At 31.9% G+C, this 23,068-nt stretch overlaps 1 pseudogene; it reads left to right on the forward strand.

Annotated features, from left to right (window-relative positions):
* Positions 1–1,784: 1,784 nt before the first annotated feature.
* LOC120073053 lies at positions 1,785–8,949 on the forward strand (annotated as a pseudogene).
* The last annotated feature ends 14,119 nt before the right edge of the window (positions 8,950–23,068 follow it).

The raw sequence follows: 23,068 nt of genomic DNA on the forward strand, positions 1-23,068 counted from the left end.
ATAATTAGTAAAACAATTAGTAATGTATTTTTGTCTTTTTTTTCTTTAGAAAATGACGGACAAATGTTTGGGATTCATGTTGTTTACAAAATGGTAATATGATTGATGTTGTTGATGGAGTTGATTATGACCAACCACCGTGTGGACGTTTTAGCGTAAATGTATACAGTGGAATTGTATTTGAACAATTCATTGAAATGATGGGAATGTCACTTAGTATAGATATGAGAACAAATCAAATAAAAATAATATATAGACATCATAATCTAGCACCATCAGGATCAATAAGGTTGATGTCATTCCCTATTACGAATGAACAAGCTATGAATTTGATGTTCTCAATTGTGATGCCACTCCCAAATTCAGTGCATTTGTATGTAAATGTACGTAGGATAGGGTTGGATATAAACTTGAATGCACCATTTAGTCCATTTGAAGATTCAACTCAATGTATCGATCCTGAATCAGAATCAGTTGCATCGCCATGTGATGATGAAGATATGATGGCTAACAATCAGTACAGAGATTTTAGAACAGAAACAGGCGATGAATTTGAAGAGTTGGATTTTGATGGTCGTGAACATAAGTTATCTTCAGATACATTCAATGATTTGAATATGAATGTACTAGATAGCATTCGAGAACATGGCCCAATGTGTAGCCCTGTGGATGTTGACAATACCTAATTGTATAATGGGATGATTTGTCAAGACAAAGAAATGCTACAACACGCGGTCAAATGTTTTGCTATTAAATATCACACACCATTGGAATCGACACTGACGATTTGGACAATTCGGTGTAAGAAGTGGGAAGAATGTTGCAAATGGAGACTTCATGCAATAAAGAAAAAGTCACATGGTTTGTTCGAGATCACTAAGTATGTTGAGCAACATACATGTTTTTATTCAGAACCATGTCAAAGTCATGTGCATTGAGGATTCATCAATGATTGCACTATAGTTTTGTGATACCGAGAAAAACCATCTATCAGCATGGCACAACCGCAGTCCGACATAAAATCAAAATTTGGATATCATGTTCCTTGCCATAGGGTGTGGGAAGGCAAAAGAAAAGCATTGGCTAAAGTGTTTGGTGACTGGGATGAGTCGTACAAATTGTTACGAGGCGATTGTATATGGTTAAGCAGACCAATCTCAGAAGCATGTAGAGTGGAGAGTGAAATAAACGACTATTGAATGTCTTGTTATCCTAACTTCTGTATTTTGAGCATTTGGTCCTTGTATAGAAGCTTTTAATAAATGTTGGCCGATAATTTAGATAAATGGTACCCACTTGTATGGCAAATATCGAGGAATGCTACCGATTGCTACATTAGTTGATTCGAACGGGCATCTTCTTCCACTTACATTCATCGTTGCAGATGAGGAGTCTGCAGACTCATAGGGATAATTCCTGAAACAGTTGAGAGAAATTGTAACACACGAAGAGATGTGTTTAATTTAGATCGACATGCTGACATTATCGCAGTAGTAATCCAGCAAATGGTTGGACGGGACCAAAATGTTACCATCGTTTCTACTTACGACACATTGTCAGCAACTTCAATAAAAAAAAAATACAAATTTAACACATTAAAATATTATATTTATCGTACCAGGTTTCATTTTTAAATTCGAAAGTTTAACAAAGCCATTAAAGACATAAAAGGAATAAATCGGAGCTATCAGAGTTTTTTTTTACAACATTGGTATAAAGCACTCAAGAACCTGATAGAGGGGTCAGATACGAGTGGATGACGACAAATCTATTAGAGTGCATAAATGGCGTTCTCAAAGGTGCTCGAATGTTGCCGATAAATGCTCTTGTTCAAATAACATTCGTCAAGTGCGTAAATTATTTTGAAAAAAGAAGGGAAGAAATAAGAGCTATTTTGGAGCATCCAAATAAATACACTCGGTAATATTATATATATATATATATGTGTGTGTATGTGTGTGTGTGTGTGTGTATATCACTAACAATTTATTTTAAGCATATCTATAATACTAAGTGCAGTAAAAATTCAGGTACGCATACGAAAAAATTAATAAATGGGATGTAAGAACTAATAAACATGAAGTACAATCATACGATCGATATGAAAGTGTGTTTCATGTGAAGACTGGATGTCACAGCTCAATGCTAAAAGAGGAAATGTTCAAATATTGAGGCTAAACGGGTCCAAGCGGTATTGTTCATGTAACACGTGGCAAGCGTTTGACATTCCACACTCACATTTTATGGCAGTTTGGTCACATTTTAACATGAACTACGAAGATTTTATTGAAGACTACTACAAAATGTCGATGTATGTTACATGCTACTCTTCTCAATTTTGACCTAATAATATGCCCGTCTTACATGCTGACCCATCGTTGTTGAGAAAACCTGGTAGACCAAATAGTTCACGTTACCATAACGAGATGGATTGGATAGAACCAAACGCTCGACTATGATGTGGGTTTTATAATCAATTAGGTCATAACCGAAGGAAGTATCATTCGTTACTAAGACAGGCTTCAAATAGTTAGAAATTTTATTCTTAACACTTTTTATCTTGTGAAACTATTTCAATTGTATAGATGATACTTTTATTGTATATTTATTTTTTTATTATAATTTATAAAGTTGTACATTATATTTTTTTTTAATTAAGTTGTACATATATTTTTTTAATTAAGTTGTACATTATTTAATTGAGAAATAAATATTTTTTTTCTTTTAGATCATGACTTTAAATCCATGACCTATTTGAAAGAACACTTACTCGAGAGTACCGACGAGCGGAAGCGGATCTTTCCAATTCATTGTGACAGAATTACTGTATATACATTCAAACATACTTTCATAATGCTAAAGGGATCAAGAAATCATACCAGATGAAGATTTATCGAGTCTGAAGCCCAACCGTCTACCTCAAGCAGTCACCGCTCAAACAGAAGGAATCGGAGAAGACAACACCACTTAGAGCCCTCAGTATTCTTGGAGTGAGAATCCAAAGTGTGGGCTTTGTTTGGATTTGGTAGAGAGAAGGAGAAAGAGCGACCGTACACAACGATCAAGCAAGTGGGAGAAGAGGTCGTCTATCGCATAGACAAGGTGCTTGATCGTTTAGGTGAAGTATACAATCATGTAGTAAAAGTAAACAATCGTCTATACGATCATGTAGGAAAATGTAAACGATCGTGTAGGAAATGGGTGAGCGATCGTCCAAAACGACCATGTAGGAAAAACTAAGCGATCGTCTATACGATTGTTTGGTAAATACCGGGAGCTAAACGATCGCTTAGGAAAAAGGTAAACGATCGTTTAGATAATAGCGTGCGATGGTGTAATCGGTATGCGATCGCTTAGCAATATCGTATATGTAAGCGATCATGCAATCCTATCGTATAGATACTGATTTTCTAAACGATGACACTATCTTTTTCACAATACCCGCGCACCAGAGATAAACATATTGTCTGCTATTTATAATGCACTCGTCTGTTATTTTAAATGAAGAGGCACCTTCCCATTTCCTTTTAAACCCGTCCAATTAATGTGAACTTATCACATTCATAACTTATAAATTAATATCAAATATTAATTATAATATATTTTTTCATCTACTAGATATAAATAATATTTATATCCAATTTCCTCCAAATTAATGTATCTCATACATAAAGTTAATTATATCATATTTAATTAACTCGTTTATTATTTTTATAATTATATGTATCTCCAATTTTAATCCAAGTTTATGTATCTCCAATTTCCTCCAAATTATTTTTATAATTATATCATATAAATTATTTTTATATAAATGAGATAATGGTTGTATTTATATGAATATTTTAATTTACACTTTATTATTTTAAAATTATTTTCTATGATATTTTTTAGAGTTAAGTTAAGATGATGGTGATAAAAAATAATAACAAAGTGAGAGTAGGGTGGAATATAATGAATAATAAAATGAAAAAAGGAGGAGGTGAAATATTAAAATAATAAAATGGGGTAGGAATAATATTTTTCTGAATACTTTTAAAAAGCACAATATTTTTCTAATTTTTCTAATTTTTCCCATTTTAGTTCCTTCAAATTAAAACTACAAGATTTCCTTTAGGTGCTACAAGATTTTTTTAAACTACAAGTTTTTTTTTTTTTTTTTGATTTGGTACAATTTTTTTAGAAATAGTACAAAATATTTTAGTTTATATATTATTTTATACGTGCATAATTTTATATATTCTTTTATATTATATTTTAAACTTAATGATGCTTAATACAAAGTTATTATAATTTTATAAATATTTTTTTGTCCACTTATTTAGAAAACAAAATTCTCTTGTTTACAAATTAAAACCGTACTATTAATAATTATACTCTCTCTTTAAACCTTACAACAAGTTTCTTGGCTAAAAAACATGTGTATTTTATTAATATCTTAAATGTTAAATTATACAAAACATTCTTAAACTTTGTGTTTTGTGTCAAAAAAAACATTTAGATTTTCAAAAGTTTTAAAAGTACCCTTAAACTTCTAAAACTTTGTTTTTTTTTTTTTTTTTTTTGATTTGGTACAATTTTTTAGAAATAGTACAAAATATTTTAGTTTATATATTATTTTATACGTGCATAATTTTATATATTCTTTTATATTATATTTTAAACTTAATGATGCTTAATACAAAGTTATTATAATTTTATAAATATTTTTTTGTCACTTATTTAAAAAACAAAATTCTCTTGTTTACAAATTAAATCCGTATTATTAATAATTATACTCTCTTTAAACCTTACAACAATTTTCTTGGCTAAAAAACATGTGTATTTTATATAATATCTTAAATGTTAAATTATACAAAACACTCTTAAACTTTTGTGTTTTGTGTCAAAAAAACATTTAGATTTTCAAAAGTTTTAAAAGTACCCTTAAACTTCTAAAATGAATTAAAAAAAAAAATACTCTTATAGTTAGTTTTGGTTGGAATCCGTTAGTGTTTTATGTTAAAAATATTCCGAACTTTTAAAAGTTTCACGAAATACCCTTAAACTTACAACAAAAAAAAAAAAAAAAAAAAAAAAAATTCAAAATTATCCTTGTTAATATATGAATAGAAATTGTTACGACCATTTTATCTTTCTATTTTTCTTTTTTTTCACTCCCCTCTTTTCTTCAATATTTTCATATTATTTTTTTTTTGTTAACTGTTTGACATTTTTTAATCTAAAATAAAAATAAATAAAATTGTCCACTTCAATTAAGGTATACAGACTATAGTCAAAAAGAAAAAGAATAATGTAAACATCATGAGATCACAAGACTTAAATGTTTTAACAAGGGGTTGTATGTTATTAGTTGTGTATGTATTTGGCTAGTTATCGTTCTAATGTGTTTTATTTTAAGGGTAGATTTTGATTTTGGAATTTTGTGAGATTTTTTTGTTTTAACATTTTTGGTTTTTATTTTGGCTGCTGAAAAAATTGGTATAACTGGACAAATAGGAGAATAATGATGAGTATGGATGTGAAAAACAAATGAAGATATCTAAGGCCCGTTTGATAACTATTTATTTTTTTTTTATTTTTTTATTTTTGATTTGTGAAACTCAATCCTAAATCAAGTTTTTAAAAACTATTTTTTTAGTTTTCAAATTTTGGCTTAAGTTTTTATACAATTGGTAAAAAGTAAATAATAAATGAAGAAATATAGAGGTAGAAATAAAGTCCATAGTCATACTTTTAAAAACAATAACAAAAAGCCAAATGCTTACCAAATGGGCCTATATAATTTGTTTTAACTTCAAACAATTTGATCACTATACTATTTTTCAAAAAATAGTTATTTGTACAACATGGTATTAACGGTTTCTGTTCATCTAATAACAATAGGGATATTTTTGAAATTTCTTTAAAGTCTAAAGGTATTTGTCTTTTGTAAGTTCAGATGCATTTTTCCTTTGAAAAGTTTAAAATGGTAAGTTTGTTTGTTTGTTTTTGTTTTTGTTTTGTTTTAGTCTATTTTAAAACATATAAATCCATGATAACAGATAGGGGTGTTCAAAATATTCGATGATCCGAAAAAATCGATCAACCCAATCCAACCCGTTATCAACTCATTTGGGTTGGGTTGGGTTCAAATAAATGAAAATTTTATGGGTTGGGTTGGTTCATGTGTTCACCTAATATAACTCAAACCAACCTAAATTTATTATTAACTTTGAAAAATATATTTTTTTTTGTTACTTATAACACAATTATTTAAACATACATTGATATTAATTTTATTTAATACTAATATTTTTTGAATAATTGATCCTTCAACAAAAGTAGTTTCTTTGCAAATTTTAACTATATAAATTGAAATTGAGTAGTTAATCTTAATTTAAAATACGAAAATAATTAAATTAGATTTATATATATTTACATTTTACTTCTTTTTAGAACAAAATTTTAAATAAATGATCCGATTAACCCGAACCAACTTAACCCAAATATTTCATGGTTGGGTTGAAATTTAAAATCAAAACAATTGGGTTGGATCTAACATTTCAACCCCAAATAACTCAACCCATGAACACTTTTAATAACATAATAGGAGGAGTGAACACGTGTGAACTCGGGAAAAAATAAAATAAAATAGAAAAGACGTTTCGACTTCCAATCACCAAATATCAATGCATGGACATCAGAATGCCTATTAATTATTCTGTTGACACAACGACTCAGAGAATTCAAATTCGCAAATATCAATACCATCATTTACTGTGATTTCATGGTCAAACCCTAATCTTCATTTCAAGATTCTTCTCAGAAATGCTATTTATATATATTACACAGTCCTCCCGTTTTACTTGTTTTTACTAGTCCAATTCAAATCCTAATGGAATCCACCTCCATGATTCAGAAGTAATGGCTATGATTCTGCTGAAGCTAGACGCCATTGCAATCCTCACCACCGCTCAAAATGTCTGCTCTTTCTGGCGGAAGATCTGCGAGGATCCTCTCATGTGGCGTGTCATCGACATGCGATATTCCATTAATAATAAACATGCTTTGGAGACAATGTGCAGGACCGCTGTTGACCGTCGTTGCGGCCAATTGGTCGACTTCAGCATTGAGTACTTTGGCACCGATGAATTGCTTCAATACATCACTACCAGGTAGCGATTCTATCTGTTCTACAGCATTACTTTAGTCTGTCGGAGTATTTTGAGGCCTTTCGCTATCTTGATCTTCATTTATGGTTCATTTGTTCCAGCTGTATGGAAATATCAGTCTCAAATTTTGTGTACTTTAACAAATTCTAGTGTCGTTTGAAGTTCTGGCCATTGCATCTTGATCTTGTGGATTGAATTTTATTCCGTTTTTTTTTGGTTTGAAGTTCGTGTTCAAATCTGCTTGTTCTTCGATCTTACAATTCTATTATGCGTGTAAAATATATCAGAGATGCTCCAATTTCGTACCAAAGATCAAAGACAGTGACATTGAAGAAAAATAATCTCAACAGCTCAACGGCTAATTTTTTCTCTTCTTTAATAGATTTCATAACAGACTCGTAATCATATATATACAGGTTACATTCAAATCATTCAGTAGTTTTTTTACATCTCTGTTTTTCTACAAGATCTATAAAGAAAGATAAAAACTTATCCCTGTAGTCTTCAATAAAGTATCTCCTTTTCCGTGGACGTAGGCATCACCTTGCCGAACCTTGTACATGCTTGTGTTGCTCTCTTCTTCCTCTTCCTCTTTATCCATTTGCATGCTTGATTCTCTTCCTCACTGTGTACGAATTTCACAAAGAAATCAATAACTTAGAGAGAAAAAAGTTTCTGTAAACGAGCTGAGAGAGGCAGAAAAGGTATTCTGTATACCTGAAGAGTTTTTGCTCCAAGTGCAAGTACTCTCTTCTGAGCGAGGTAGTGGAATCAACAACGTGGTGACATCTTAGCCGAACTTCGTGGCCTCAGGAGAACCATCTTAGCCGAACTTCGTGGCCTCAGGAGAACCTTGCATTCTACCAACCTCCTTCGTTCCTGACTCCTTTTCATTTGTGCCTGAAAGACAGATTTAACCCAACAGACAGAACATGAGTAAGAGAGATTGAAGGAACTTAACTAATTTGATGTAATTCGACTTTAAACAACGAAAGCAAGAGTGGTTCATCTTTAATTGATTTTGATAATACTATTCACGACTTTGTTGTTTAATTGATTTTGATGTTACTCTCTGTATGTTCATTTGTTGCAGTTGAAATCAACTAAGAAGACTCCGGATCGTATTTTGCTCTGACATTTCAGACAAGAGGTTGTCTGAAGCAGTTTCAAACCTTTCGTTGTTGGAGCATCTTGAAATATTGTCGATCTGTTCATCTTTTGTGGAAACTTTGAAAGCTATTGGGCAGGGTTGCCCTCTTCGGAAATCGCTGAAATTGAACAAAATGTTTTTGGAAGAGAGGTACCTTGTGACGATGAGGCCCTTGCTATTGCTCAAACAATGCCTAAGTTGTGCATCATCTTCAAATATTGCGCAATGGCCTAACCAACATGGGCTTGCATGCTGTTCTTCATTGTTGTCATGATTTAGAATCTCTGGACTTGCGCGGTTGTGTCTATTTAGTTTTGGCGGCCGGACAGTTGCGAAAACAATTGACTGAGAGGATAAAAAATTTGTATCTTCTTGACCGTCACAGTGATGGATTTGGATCCTTCAGTGAGTCTAGCTGTTCTAGTGATCATGATGATCATGATGTAGATGACATCGAAGACGACGACAGCAGTGATTTGTATAAATACACAAGATGGTAGTAATTAACCTGGGTTGATCTTTTATGCAACTTCAGATGTTTGTAATATAATGCAGAATCAGATATGTACAAAAAATTCTATTAACTACTATTTTGTGTTTTGGGCATCTCTTGTTCAGTTATTTATTTATCATGTTGATGTGGTAGTGATGGACTAAATGAACTCTAGTCTATGCTTTATGAATTCTCTTTCCGTTAAAAAATATATATTTATTTTAAAAATTTATAACAAATTTTAAACCACGTGCGGAGTCATAAATGAGAATCTAAATCTTTATACTTTTTAGATTGTGTTTCCTTTGGGATTCATCAGATTGTGTTTCCTTCGGGATTCACAAGATATTGTGTTTCCTTCGGGATTATTGTGTTTCCTTTGGATTCACTAGATATTGTGTTTGATTAACCAGAGATAGTGAGCATACTTAACTACAGTAGTATTTTTATACTCACCCTTACTTTTATGTTTCCGCTCATGATATTTAGATTTCTTTCCATGTTTTTCAACTTTCAATTTGATGTTTGAAACTTACTATTAAGATTTGTTTTCAGATCTATTTATTATCATTTATGATTTATGGGTACCCTATTGTCTGTTTTTAATATCTAAATTTAATGAACGTCTTTTGAGTTCAACTTATTTATTTAGCATTTATTTCACTATAAAAGGATGTTGTTTTAAGTTTCATGCATGCATGTGTTTAGTAACGGCCTAACTTGAATCCTAGGGGGTCGGGTCATTACAATTTGTATCAGAGTCCATGTTTTGGGTTCTATAGACTGACTTACTATGTAAGTCCAGATTGTCCTTATGGCTCATGAATGGATTCCTCGTCATCGTCAGGTACACTCCTTCATTACATGTTTTATAGAAAATGTGTTTGAAAGTCTTCACGTCTAAGCTTTATGTAATGAATGATTGTCATTGCTAGTTTAATGTCTTGAAAGGAGTTAATATGAGATAACTATTACTTTTTGTATTATGGAAGGAACGAAGGATCACAATAAGGCCATTTGGCATTAGTTAATTCATGGAAGAACTAATAGAAACAAACATATTTTTGTGTTAATAAATATTGAAACTTTGTAGAACTATGAAGTGTTATGAACTTATAATGAGAAAGAAAGTAAAGGATATATTTGTCTACCATCGAATAAGGTAGGCGAGTTGGGAATTCGCTGAGGAATAGTATTATGTGTTGCATTGAGGGAATAAAAATTGGTGATGCTACAAGAAATTTTGTCACAAAGCACACATTCCTAAGTACGAGATTTAAGTTGCTTTATAAGATACGCAAGAGGCGAAGAAGAGACGGTGGTTTATTTAGAGATTACTAGATATTGAGGTCAAAACGTTTCAAGAGAAATTTTGAAAGAATTGATAGGTCATAATCAATTTAATGGTGTCAGAGTTGATGGATTGAGTAAGATTTGGTGTTTTGGTTCTTCATGTAATGCATCTAAAAGGAAGAAGAATTACTAGTTGGAACATAAAGCAATAGTATAAGGAATTCCTTACGAGACTTAAGTGAAATAAATTGGTCAAGGAAGGTGAGGTGGTTGAGTTTATAATTGGTATAAAATGGGAGAAAATAAGTTGTTGGAATGAATTGTTGATCTCAAGGTACTTTGACTTTATCTATGTCTTATTGCGATGAAGAGGCTTAAGTTTAGTTATCTATACTAAGATGAAGGATGAGAATTTGGAGTTTAAAGGCAATGTTAACTTGTGGAAAGTACCCTAGTAAAAGTATGAAAATTGAAGTTGAATTGTAGGTTATAAAAGGGTTGGAAATGATCACATATTTCGGTATAGAGAGTATGTTTGACTTGGAAATTGATAAAGAGAACCTTTAACTTATTGATCTTAACGAAGATACGTGGGAGGAAAATAAAATCATTTAATGAAGGTTTTATTATTTTGATAGGATAAAGGAAATTAATATTTTGAGGTCAAAGGTTAAGTTGGTTTGGCTTCCTAAGTTAAGAGTTCTTTGGTTGCGAGCATTTGAGATCGACTTCAATTGGTTTTCCTTAAAAAATTTGGAGATGTTATATGAAAGGAGGTATAGAACTTTATGGACAATTGAAAATTGAAATACTATTCACCTAGATCGATGAAGCAACTCGAAAGCGAGAGGATGAGGTGAGGATTAAGTATCAAAAGCTCTTCGAGATTTGAACTTTCGAGGACGCAAGTTCTAAAGGTGGGAAGAATGTAACATCCTAATTTTTTTAGGAAAATATAGGTTAATTATTTCAAATTGTTGAGTTTTAGTTTCCTAATCTTTGGAATTTGGAAACAAATTGTTACCGTTGAAGAAGTTTTATTGGTTAATGTGGATTCTTTGAGTATGAGTTTTAAATTTATTGGAAGGGATAACTGAATTATTTGTATAAGAAATTTTGAGTTTTTGTGAAATTTGAAAAGGAAAAGAGGAAATTTTGGTTTTAAGATTTTACCTCTTTAATTTTGGAACTTGGATCCAAAATTTAAATAAATAAATAGGAAAAGATAATTGGTTTATTTGGAAGTAATTAAATCAAGTACTTAAAAAGATTTGTAAATTTGGATTCAAGTTAATTTGGAAAGTTAGAATTTAATTTTGGGATTTAGAATTTTTGGAAAGAAGTGATTTAAAGTTGGTGAATTTATTTTTAGGTTTATTTAATTAATTGAAGAAGAGGTGAAAGATTTGAGTTTGATATGACATATTTATTAAAGAAATGATAAATATGACATATTTAAACTTCAATGGTCTTGAAGAATGTTGATAAAAATCTATTTGTTTGTTGGTGTGCTTTACTTAAAATGTATTTATTATTGGGGTCTATCATTGATTCTATCACCAATAGTCTTGAAGAATTTTGCGTTTGTGTTTTTTTTTGTTTTTTGTTTTGTTTATCATGCAATATAAGTAAATGCATAGATACGATGTTCTTTTTTTCTTCGTATTGTTGATTAGAGTCTATTAGTGATAAGTTTTTATTACTGATAGACTTGATGGATGTTGAATTTATTTTCATGCAATGCAAGTAAATACATAATTTAACTACCATATTTTTTTCTTGGTTGATCAGAGTTTGTTAGTGATAGGTTTCTATCACTGATAGATTTGAAGCATGTTGGATTTATTTTTCATGAAAAGTAAGGAAAAAAATGTAGTTTCATCTCTGTTTAGTTGTTGTTTAGTTAATAGGCTATTGTTAGCATGCTTTTAGACTTTAAATATGTTGTTGATTAGAGTCTATCGATGATAAGTTTTCATCACTAGTAGACTTGAAGTGGTGAAGTCTATCAGCGATAACCCTAGCACTAATAAACTTCACCACCACTTCAAGTCTATCAGCGATAGAAACGTACTAATGATAGCGCCTTTTATTAATGTTATAGTATGTATATATATAGCTAAGATATCATATACAAAAGCTAACCAAAAAAGCTATAAAATATCTTTTATAGCTTTTTTCGAAGGTTTTGACAGCCCATGTTAATAAAAGTCCGAGACTTTTTATAGCGTTTTTATAGACCTATATTGGATGCTATAATAAAGTAAGAACATATAGTTTATTTACTTTGTTATAAAAACATGTAATAACATCTTTTATTAAAGTTATAGTATATATATATAGCTAAGATAATATGCTGTCTTTAATTTATAATAGTACTTTTTGACACTATAATGTAGTATTTATAGCTTAATCTTATGCTGTAGTAAGGTTATTTAGTCTATTTTAATAGCTATAATTACTATAATAATCATTTGACAATACTTCTTTTTCATGATATAAATTTTGTTATAGCTTTGCTCATAGCTATAAAAGGTACAATTTTTTTCTCAATAGTAATAATTTGTATATCATTCTTCATATTTGTGTTAAAAATAAACTTGTGACTCGAGCTCAACCCACGCATATTAAATATCTTATAACACATTAAATACCATGACGTTTATTCATAATTGAAATGTTATAATCTATTAACATTACAAATAATAATAATAATAATAATGTAATCGTTTCTTAGAAGAAAGTATACAAATGATACAAATAAAGTAATGTATCTTTCCTATTTATTTTTGTAAGTAAATAAAATATTCTGCAAGCCTTCCTTGTTCACTTGTAATTCCTAAGATTCTCTTGATCTCCCAATAGACATTTCTTTTGAATGTTGATTTGTACCTTTTGATTGACACATATTACACAAAAAACATAGACACATATTAAATAAACAAACATAACAAAAAAAAATCTATTGAATTCATGAAACAAGTCATTTAGAAATCCATTGACACCAAACCAAAACAAGAAATTACATAGTTAAACATTCCAGACTTGTGAACTCAACACACCTTTTTTAACACCTAAAATTCCAACAAAATTTGAATGTTAAAATGCTCATAACAATCTTTCCACACAATATATGCCACAAAATGTAGGGTAACAAGTCAAGCTTGGATATTCAAATTCATTTAATATGCATGTTGCTTATATCAATTTTATTTCAACACACAAACAAGATAGATGGTAAAAAAGATCAATACATGATAGATAGTAAAAAAGATCAATGAGACTATAAAATCAAAAGGAAGGTTTGAGATACAAGACTATAAAATCAACAGGAAAAAAAAAAAAAAAAATTCATGCTTCAAATTTGAGAAAACAAACACCACCTCTCATTCAAATCTTTAACAAGTTTCCTATAAGCAAACAAACATATCAAAAGAAGATAAGTTAACATAGCTCATGATTTAACTCTTATAATAAATCAATCACTTATATTGTAGTTATTGGTGATAACTTCCATAATTGATAATATGCAACTTCCATAATTGATAATATGCTATCAGAGATAACTTCTGTCATTTCTTTTTACCATCAAATAACATGTTATCAGTATCGTTGATAGCTTCTGTCATGCTCTTAGTGATAACTTCTTGACCTTTCACTTACACTTTAGTTCAAGATTCAATTTTATTAACTAAATTCACCAAGTTGATTATTAAAGATAGACTTCTATATGTGGATATTAACTGTGAAAACAATCATCAAATATTATCAATTAGAAAATATTAGTGGCTATTACCGATAGACTTTCATTAGTGACTACCAATTTTGAGTGATTAACACTCAAAACTATTTGTGGCTATTGTTGAGAAACTTTTATCATGATTATCAATAATAGACTTTTATCGCTAATAAACTTCTACCACTGATATCTACCTAAATTCGATATCACTAATACATGAATATGACTGATGTCTATCTAAGTTCAATCACCATTATCACTAATAATTATTATTATCAATATACAAATATTACGATTCACAAATACACAAATATTTCAATTTGTGCCCTTCATTTTAGGCCATCTATGTCATTTTTTCAAGTTTATTTCTATAGACATCATACTCTTAAAGACCAATAAAAAGAAAAGAAAGCTATTGACTTATTTGGTATCGTTCAAATTTCTCATTTTTTGAGAAATAAACTTATTTAATAACTATTTATTCTTGTTTCTTATTTCAAACTTTTAAGAACTGTTTCTAAACTGGTGCAAATTTGTGGACTAAAAAAAGTAGTTTCTTTCAAATATATTTTCATTTGTTATTTATATTTAATATTTCGTTATAATAATCAAGTTTGATGATTGGCTTGTTGGTGTTAAGTCACTTATGAATTGAATACTTTCAAGTTTTGGGGACGAAACTTCAACTCATAATTTTTATGGAAAAAAAAACAGAAGAAACAAAATTTCGATAAAAGAAAGAAAATTAAAGAAAAAAAGAAAGGGAAGAAGCAAAAATTGGTGGAAGAAAATAGAAAATAAAAAAAAAAAGGAAGAAGCAAAAATCGGAAGAAGGAAAGAAAATAAAAAAAAAGAAAAGAAAAGAAAGAAGAATGAAATGAAAGAAAATAAAAAAAGAAAAAAGAAAGGGAAGAAGAAAATATTGAATAAATGAAAGAAAAAAAAAGAAACGAAGGAAGGAAAAAATCGAAGAAAATAAAGAAAATTAAAAAATTAAAAAATTAAAAAAAAAAAAAAGTAAGGAAAGAAGAAGGTGTGCAACAAATAAGACAATGAGGTGAAATTTAAAATTAGAAAAAAAAAAAAATCAAAGGCTGATAACACTTTTATATTTGCAAATATTTTAAAGATGTCATATACTTTTATATTTTTTTTGATTTATTTTACTATCTATTACAAATATCTTATTTTAAAACCACTTTTATATTCATGACATTCTATAAAAGAAAATATTTAAATGCATCTCATAGCATCTATGGTTATACATTCTACCAAATTGCTATCATAATTCATCACATGGTAAATTTTGTTTACTTTTTTTTTTGAAGTATTTTATTTTTTTTACCTTTGCAAAAAAAAAGAAAAAAATATTTTTATGTGTAAAATAATGGTGGTATGAAAACATCCCAAATGGTAAATCTAAGGCCAAATATTGTAGAAAACATTCAATTGCAAACCAATCCCACTGAACCAATGCAAAAAAATTTAAATGACCAAATTGATAATACGATTTAACTCTATACCAATTGAAGGGATGAAAAGCCTAAGACATAACGAAAGCCAGAACCCAAACATTAAGCATACAATTAAAAAACATAATTATACAGAGAAGAAATTAAGGAGACAAGAATGGTGTGATTTTTTTTTTTTTTTTTTTCCTTTTGGAATTGGGAGGAAGAGGGAAGACAAAAAAGCACAAAGAGTTTTGAATATCTATAAAAGGTGATCTTCTTTGCTTTATTTTTCTTTTGTTTTGATATAGAGAAAATGGGAGAGAGAGGGTGAAAATGAGGAGACTGTGGGATTCATCCACGCCTCTAGTAACTTCCATCCCATACGTGGGGAGTTACATTATTTAATTAAGACTAAAAAAATTATTAATTTAATTTAATTTAATTTAATAAAAATATTAATTTAATTTAATTTAAATAAAACTTTTAGTTTAATTTAATTAAATAAAACTATTAATTTAATTAATTAAATAAAACTATTAATTTAATTTTAATTTAATTAAATAAATAAAAATAATAACCATTTAAATCATATTTAAATGGTTTCCTCTCACATAACCTATAACTTTTATGCGTATCTAATGTGCATTAATTTTAACCTATAGTTTTGATTTAATTAATTTAATTAAATTCAAAATTCAATTGAGTTAAATAATTAATTAATTCTCCAATTAATTAATCATCCAATTAAATATCACATATTTAATTTAAAATTTTCATTTGAATCATATTCAAATACATTTCTCTCATTTAATCTATAGTTTTAAAGTTCATCCAATGCACATTATTTTTAACCTATAATTTTCAATATGAATCTTATTCATATTAAATTAATATTTGAACTCCTTTCAAATATTTCGTTCTCTCATTTATTAATTTTGATTCATATCCAAAATTAATAATAAAGTTTAAAGTTAAAATTTATATTAAAATGTTGACAAATTCAATTCTCAATTCTGAATTTGACATTTCAAATTCAATTTAATGACAAATTACCTCAATACCCTTTACAAGTTAAGAATGGGACCTAATGGACCTGCAGATCAGAAGCTTCAACGATGTGAGATTAATTGACTAAACTCATTAACCAAATTAATCAATATTCATAAACTGTGGGTACACTTCACTAAAGACCCACAATTGCACTATTCTCACTACAGATATATTTCTGTGTCCACGGATATAGACCAATAATAACACCTTAGTCCTTCACAAGTGTTCATAACACCAACTAAGTCAAATTATCATTTTACCCCTGGATTACCTATACATCCTTAAGTACCAGTGCTCCTCTAATGAACAACCTATTTATAGTACAACCATTAAACAGAAACTCCTCTCGGCCCGTGAGAGGGTAGGGTCCTTTGTTCAAGTCCCGAATAAACCTGTTATATTATTTGGTATCGTTACTGTGTCTAAGCTCGTAGTCAGACCTCTAAACTTAAATGAAAGATTGCCATAAGACAGATAACTCCATATTGGGTACTTAGTGCAAGACCTAGTTCCTTTCCTTAAGGCAATAGGAAGATCAAGGGAGGCTTCCCTACCTTTTTCTTGGTCTGACCCTTCATTATTAATTCCACACTCAGTCTCTAGCTGTAGAGTTTCATCCTCCTTTTCGACTAACTCATTCTTACCTGTAATAGTATCACTACCTGAAATAGTTGCTTCAATTCGTTCATTCCTAGCTATATCAACCACAACTTTCTTGGTACAATCATTACTACTGTCGTTAGTTTTGCCATTTTCTCCCACAGTACACATATCATTCTCAACACAAATACCAATATTATCAGAGACAGGAGTATGAGTACCACTATCATTCTCAACACAGATATCAAAATTATTAGAGACAAAAGTATGAGCACCTTGAGCTGATGTTGGGTCGGACTCATGGACCGTTACTGGAGAAACAACAGGTGGCACAATTTCCTTCCTAAGATTCTTCTTATAGTCTGTTATCCATTGGACCTGTTTGGTAGGTAAGAAAACGTCGTTAATATTTAAGATAGGTTCAAGAAGGGAATCAGAAAAGATCGATGACATGAACCAATTAGTCTTTTTATTAGAACTCTCCCTCTGAAGATGACTAATGGGAAAGAAGGGTTGATCCTCAAGAAAGGTGACATCCATCGAAACAAAGTACTTTCGAGAGAATGGAAGATAACACTTATACCCATGTTGATGGAGAGGATAGCCAACAAAGACACATATTTGAGTAGGAGGAGTAAATTTGGTACGGTTGAGACCATGAGTGTGGACGAAAGCAACACACCCTTATACTCGAAAAGGGACATCGAAAATAAGGCCAGTGGTTAGATATGACTCTTTGAAACTTTCAAGAGGAGTATGGAATTTGAGAATGCGGGAAGACATTCGGTTAATCAGATGTGCTGCAGTTAAGACAAGATCCCCCCATAAATACGACGAAAGAGAAGTGGACAACATGAGAGACCGAGCAACCTCAACTAGGTGACGATTTTTCTGTTCGGTCACTTCATTCTGTTGAGGAGTATATGCACAAGAGCTTTGATGAACGATATTTAGACGCTAGAAAATCTCGAACGGTATTGTTGATGAACTCCCACCCGTTATCACTTCTAAGGTTAGAAATTTTTGGTTAAACTGAGTTGTATGTATAGAAATTTTTGGTTCCACAGTGGTATAGAACTGTTGGAACACAAATAATACCTCAAACTTATTAGTAAGAAGGAAAACCCAAATAAGCCAAGTGTGATCATCAATAAAGGTCATGAACCACCGTTGCCAGTAGAGGTGGTGACGGAAGAGAGACCCCAAACATCACTATGGACAAGGGAAAATGGCTTAGATGGTTTGTAAGGCTTAGATCGAAACGAAACCCTATGTTGTTTAGCACGAATACACACATCACAAGACACAGATGAGATATTAATTTTATGAAACAAATTAGAAAATAATATTGCATGTATTGAAAACTAGGATGACCAAGATGGTAATGCCACAACATATAGTCTTTTCCAAAAGTAGAATAACAAGAAGAAACAAAACTAGCCCTATAACTGTTCCTAGAGGAAGCGTCAACATTAAGGAAATATAGCCCCTTATCTTGTCGGGCAATCGTTGTCCTCGAGTTCAGGTCCTGAAATAAAACAGTATCACGTGAGAAAACAACTCGACAACCTAAATCTCTTGTAATTTTACGAATAGACAATAAGTTGTAAGAAATTTTCGGAACGTGTAGCACATCCTATAAGGTCAGACCTACAAACGAGGAAAGATAACCCTTTCCTGCAACAGAAGCGAATGACCCATATGCAATTCTAATTCTTTCATTACCAACGCTCAGATAATATGAAATAAACTGATCAGATGAGCCGGTCAAATGATCCCTCTAGAATCATGAACCCACAACTTCTTACCATTAATACTAATGAGACCAAAGAACTAAATCGTACCTGATTGAGAAATAACACTAATCCCGACAACACTAGAATCAGTCTGAACATTCACATGAGGTTGAGAATTACCACTAATTGAATCACTCACAAGTGCCTTTCCAAAGTTTGACTTCTCATATGACCGACGTCGTTGAGTGTTCGGAGGATGACCATGCAACTTTCAACACTGGTCTTTAGTATGCCAGGGCTTCTTGTAGCGTTCACAAATCGGAAGGGGTATATTGTTCTATTTATCATTCTCGGATCTATAGGACTTTGTAGTAATTCTTTCATTACACTTGATCTGTCTTCTTCCAAACGGACTTCTATGAGGGAGGGTATCGGTCACTGTCCCAATATCCAACTGCGCACCGCGTCGAACTTAGAATTTAAGCCAACAAGAAAATCACACACTCAATCTGTTTCCTCAATCTTGAAATGATGTATTCCACCACAAGGACAATCCTAGACCATCTCATGACATAGGTCCATCTCTTACCAAGGTAGGTATAACTTGTTGAAGTAGGACGTTACATCCATCGTTCCTTATTTACATTCATGGACCTGTTTACGTAACGTATACAGCCGAGATGCATTTTGTCTCTTTGAGTGTAATTTCTGCACTACATCCCAGATATCATAAGCGATTGCAACATAAAGTAAAGGCTTGCCAATCTGTGGTTCCATGCTATTTACTAACACTGATTGTAGCAATGAATCCTCTCCTTTCCATACATGTTCTTGAGGGTCACCAGGTCTAGGCGTCGGTACTTCACCCATTAGGTACCCAAATTTATGACGTCTCTCGAGCCATCTTGATCGATTGAGACTATGAGAAATTGTTCTATCCATTCAACTTCTCCCGAGTGATAAACTCTGTAGAATTTCTCATTGATCCAGACAAAAAATTTGTTGTGGGTAAAGTAGGGAAAGAATTTACCAGATTCTCAAAATACATCGATAGATTGGCAGAGAGATCTGAGTGAACCAGTTGCGGGTTTTTGCCAAGAATAGCTCTGAGAGCTGCAATCTGCTGTTGTAGATGGGCAAACTATCATAGAACCTCATTTGGAGAGAAACTCACAGGACCTATATTGCCTTGATTCCCTAGAACCGGTTGCTATCTAAGATACGAAGAAGAGAACTCTCCAAGTTTAAAGCGCATCGACTGATTGGTGCTGGCGCCGCCATTCGAGGCCATCGGGATGAGGTTGTGAGGCGCATCGCTGTCGCTTGACGTGGTTGTAAAGCTATTCGACCAGGCGCCACGTGATCAATTGGCTCCAAGCTGGCTGAAAAGAGGAGCAACAGCTGGTTTGGCATAGCGATCGACTTCGACGTGGGATCTGATGGAATCCAGCGACTGGGCAGCAATTGGATCGGCTTCGACGTGGCGATCCAGAGGAGTTGCGACTGGACCGAAGCCAGTGGCGGTGTAAAGATCGGTGATGTCTGGTTACGAGCGCGTCTGGTGGCTATTCGAACCGATCACGGAGGCGCGACTGGACTCGATCAACTGAGCGGCTTCGTCTGGGCTAGATTCTGTAGGATTGTATCAATTGCAGTGGAAGCACGAGGATCATCTAAGCATTCAAATTCACTATGTTTGGCAAAATATAAAGCATGCTTTTGCAGAAAAATGGGTTTCAAGACATACCTTTTGTAGAATTTTCTCTCAAAATTTTGTAGATTGCATGCCCGATTTTCACTCCAATCTTTTCATTATATTGTAAATCAACATGTAAAGAGAAGAGCTGCATGAGTTGCAACTCATGCTTGGAGAAGACAAGGCAAATGATTGCTTCATGTGTGAACTACTTCAAAGATGGATAATGGAAAAGCCCATTTTTTCATTTGTGTTTTAGTTTTCTTTTCCTTTTTCAATTTTATCAAATTTTGATTTAAAAAATCTATTTGATTTTAAAAATGGAAAATTAATTAATTTCATAAATTAATTAATTAAATAAAACTTAATTATTTAATATCAAATATTAAATTAATTTTAACACATATCCATCTTTATATATTTAAATCATATTTAAATATATAAATTCTCCTATTCCGTTTAATTCTAAAATTAAACATAATTATATCTCATATAATTACAAATTCCCTTAATTCTAATTTGAATGTTTCAAATTAACTTATCATGCTATTCTAGAGCTAGTCCGTTACGAGCTAGTAGGGGGATCTCGCGGACCTACAGATCATGGGCTCCAACGATCCGAGATTAATTGGCTAAACTCATTAGACCAAATTAATCCCCATTCATTAACTAATGGGTCATTCCACTAAAGCCCATAGTTGCACTTCCCTCACTGTAGATATATTATGTCCACATGATTTAACCATAATCAGCTAGTCGACCCTTAACAGGTTATTCGTAATAACGGCTGGGTCAAATATCTGTTTTACTCCCGAGATTACGTCTTATTCCTCAAGTCTCTACTGATCCTCTAATGAACAACTAGTTTGTGATCCAATCATTAAACCAAACTCTCTTAGCCCAGTGAGAGGGTGGGGCCCCTTGTTCAAAACCTGAATTCAGTATTTGAGAGAACAACCTTTCTCTTATCCCTAAATCAGGTAGGTATGAACTCCATCTTGCACCCTATGTCCCTAGCTATCTATCCGATCTTACCCCTGAAATAGGAGTCTTATTGAGTCGGCGCTATTGAGCCAACCCTCAACCATGCAAATCTAAGGGTAATCCCGAATAAACAGAAGTTCATAGTTAGCTCAGGATTAAGATCGAGTTACTTAGGTCATCTAGGTGAAATAGTTAGTCTTAAACAGTAAACAACGTTATAAAGTAAGAGTGATTTATTTCTTGGTCCTGATCTTATGCAAACTCATTGCATAGGACGCCCCCACTTCTCATGTCATAACATGTACGAATTAGGATCACATTGTATGTAGTACTTTACAACTCTTTGTAACAACTATAGAGTAGGCCGCATCCAATGGTGTTACCAGAATAAGGTATCCAACCTCATTCATGTACCATAGATCATTTTGACTATTTACTCGAACCCGATCCACTCTTATGTCTCCACATAAACTTCAAGTACTCATACAATAGTCATGGGTCTTAGTTTATTGGATTTAGACTTTCATACAATTTATGAGATCAATAACAAGTATATTGATAATAGAAAATATTTATCATTTTACAAACTACGAGTTTTCAGGACATAAAACCCAACAATATTCCGACTTGGACTAAAACTCCAGTGGATCAATATATACAAATATATACAATGTTGAGTTTACATGGAGAGAATGAAATGTACAAATACAATAAAGTAGGGCATCACAATACCCATCAATTCTCCCACTTGCCCTAATGACACAAAACTCGTAGACCCAGTCTTACTAGGTGACTCTCGAACACTTTAGTCGAGAGAGCCTTCGTAAATGGATCAGCTATGTTTCTTTTGCTGATTCGCTTATAGCAACATACTCAGCTTCCATTGTGGAGTCCGTAATACAACTTTGCTTGATGCTTTTCCATACAACTGCTCCTCTGTTAAGAGTGAATACTGACCTTGAAGTTGATTTCCTTGAATCAATATCGGTCTGAAAGTCAGAATCAGTGTATCCAGTAAGGATCAGATCCTTAGGACCATACACGAGCATATAATCTCTCATTCTCCGAAGAAACTTGAGAATGTTTTTAACAGAAGTCCAATGGTCATGACCAGGATTGGACTGAAATCTGCTGACAATTTCTACGGCATAGCATATGTCGGGATGAGTATACAACATTACGTACATCAAACTCTCAACTGCAGATGCATATGGAATTCGATTCATCTCCTCAACCTCATGAGGTGTCTTAAGACTCTGCTCCTTAGACAAGTGAATTCCATGCCTGAAAGGTAAAGATCATTTCTTGGAATTTTGCATTTTATACCTAGACAACATCTTGTCTATATAAGATGCTTGAGATAATGCCAATGTTTTGTTCTTGCGATTCCGAACTATTTGGATTCCAAGAACATATTGTGCTTCTCCTAAATCTTTCATTTGGAATTGTGAAGCCAGCCATCTCTTAACGTCAGCTAGATATTCTACCTCATTCCCAATGAGTAGAAGATTATAAACATAAAATGTGGCTATGGACAAGAGTATTCTAATAGAATTTATCATGGCAATTAGAGAGAAGATTTCTTCAAAATCTAACCCCCCTCCTCTTTGGGTAAACCCTTTTGCCACAAGTCTAGCTTTGTAGGTTTGTACCTTACCAGTTTGGTCTCTTTTTCTCTTGTAGATCCATTTGCAACCGATGAGTTTTACCTCTTCCGGTTGA

The sequence above is a fragment of the Benincasa hispida genome, chromosome 3 (assembly GCF_009727055.1).
Source record: "Benincasa hispida cultivar B227 chromosome 3, ASM972705v1, whole genome shotgun sequence".
NCBI lineage: Eukaryota > Viridiplantae > Streptophyta > Magnoliopsida > Cucurbitales > Cucurbitaceae > Benincasa > Benincasa hispida.